This window comes from Trichechus manatus, unplaced genomic scaffold, assembly GCF_000243295.1.
Source record: "Trichechus manatus latirostris isolate Lorelei unplaced genomic scaffold, TriManLat1.0 scaffold00011, whole genome shotgun sequence".
NCBI classification, from domain to species: Eukaryota; Metazoa; Chordata; class Mammalia; order Sirenia; family Trichechidae; genus Trichechus; species Trichechus manatus.
The window spans coordinates 32,585,869-32,588,066 of NW_004443947.1; the positions used below are offsets into that span (position 1 = coordinate 32,585,869).

The following is a 2,198-nucleotide window of genomic DNA, read 5'->3' on the forward strand; positions in this document are numbered from 1 at the left end:
AGGCACAGGGCTAGGGGTGGCATTTACCCTAGTTTTGTCAGAGTCGAGGATCCTGGATGGTGATGGAGCTGTTCCTGGTGTCTTCCTGCAGGCTGCGGGAGAAGCCACCAGGAAAGCGGGAAGACATGCACCTCCGTGGGGTGCTAAAGATGATCTTTGGGCTGCAGGAAGAAACTATTAGGACTTTTGTTACATGTGCTTTTAATCTCATGCTTATAAGGTACATTTTTGTTTATATGAATTTTTCATTTTTTATTTTGAATGCTAAGTTTTTTTCTCTTTTGTTGCTGTATGTTGTTATGTGCCATTGAGTTGATTGCGACTTATGATGACCCCATGTGACAGAGTAGAACTGCCCCCTGGGGTTTCCTAGGCTGTGATCTTTACAGAAGCAGATCACCAATTCTTTTCTTCTGCAGAGCGGCTGGTGGGTTTGAACCTTTTGGTTAGCAGCCAAGCGCTTAACCATTGTGCCACCAGGGCTCCTTTTTGTTACTGTATAGGATCAAAAAAAAAAAAATTATAGACTACTGCACTAGACTGAGCAGGGGCCTTGTCTGTTTTGTTGTTTATTCTACGTCTAACTCATCACTGGGCCTAATTTTCAGCAGTTGCTCAATAAATATTTTTTGAGGAATGAGTCCCTGATTGATCATAAATTTTCTTAATGATGTTGAGCAAGTTACCTAACCTCACAAGTTATCTCCGCTCCTGGTCATATAATGAGGGTTATAGTTTTAAAAAAATTACTTAGCCAGAGAAGCCATTGTTCAAAGGAATTCTTAAGTGAAACCTGGAGGTGGAAAGCAGATAACCTGAGTTTTGTTGTGATTGGGGTAGCAGTGGGGGTGGTGTTGGAACCCCTGGGTTTCTCCAAAAAGCACAGTTCAAAAACCCCTAGGCTGGGGGTTCCTGCTATTCTGTGGTTTTTCAAGGGGATCACTAAAGAAAGCATTAAAGCTACTTAATGCATTTCATATAACAATCCTTATGAGCCAGGCCTGTGGCAGGGGACACAGCAAAGAAGCATACACAAACTATTTAAAAGATAATTTTCCAGAAAAGGTAAAATCATGATTCACACAGGTATAAAATGAATAAATAAAGATTTTATTCTACTCGTTAATCAATGATCAAACCAGGCAGATGGTATTTAAAAAAAAAAAAACAAAAAACAACACATTGCCATCAAGTTGATCCTGACTTATAGTGACTCTATAGGACAGAGTAGAACTGCCCCATATGGTTTCTAAGGAGTGGCTAGTGGATTCAAACTGCCAACCTTTTGGTTAGTAGCCTTAGCTCTTAACCAGCACACCACCAAGGTTCCCTGGCAGATAGTACGGCCATCTCAAAAGAGAATCTAAAACACAGACACATTTATAGTGAAAGGAATATGCAAATAGAGCAAGACTGGTTTTTCCACCAGAGGGGGAGAGAGGTCAATTGGAATTCTACCAGATAAGACAAAATGTTGGTTAAGAATTATTTCACTGGACTATCAGTGCCCTACAACTTACTGTACTGTAAAATTGCTCAGAAACAAAGGCAAGAATCAGCTAATTTGGAGGAATGTTTTCTAGACAATGCAGTTTTCCTTTGAAATACAGATTTTGTCCTGTAATACCTTGTTGCCAGCAGCAACAGTGACTCAAGCCAATCTTGTGAAGGTGGTTTCGGAGCGCTGCGGGGGTTTAAAGGAGGGAGAAATCACGCTCAGCTTCCTAGAAGAGGTGGCATTTGAATCCAGCATAGAACCACCTTGGCTACAAGATAGAATCACCTAGCAAAGTTCTTAAAAATTACCAAAGCCCAGGCCTCAACCAGGAACAGTGGAATCAGATGTCTCGGGCTTGGCCTGATGCCTTGGTAAATTTAAAAAACTCCCCCGTGGTTTTAATGAAACCGGAATTGAAGAGCACTGGTCTAGATTTAGAAGGTTGGGTAGAAAATGCTGTTGGAGGGGATGGACATCCCTGGTTTAGAGGGGAGAGGGTGTGGTGGAGGTGAGGAGGAGTGAGGAGTGAGGTGAGGTCAGATGAATCAGGAAGGGTAATTGAGGGTTTTGAGTGCTGAGGGCTGCTATTGAAGGGGACCGTTGGAGACTTGTGAGCCAAGGTGTAACATGGTTCAAGTTATAGTCCCTGGGGCACAGGGTTCTGGGTGATTTTTTTTTTTTTTGCGTCTTCCAGGTTGTT

General features: G+C 42.3%; 1 protein-coding gene across 3 annotated transcripts in view; it reads left to right on the top strand.

Moving 5' to 3' along the window:
- ANXA6 (annexin A6) overlaps positions 1-2,198 on the top strand; it is a 70,537-nt gene that overhangs the window by 4,603 nt on the left and 63,736 nt on the right. The window contains exon 1 of one of the 3 annotated variants that reach the window (XM_023726607.1): positions 98-220. The exons of the other annotated variants lie outside the window; for them this stretch is intronic. The gene's annotated coding sequence lies outside the window, so the exon portion shown is untranslated. Of the gene's footprint in view, positions 1-97; positions 221-2,198 lie in introns of those variants that run through there. 3 annotated transcript variants of the gene reach the window in all.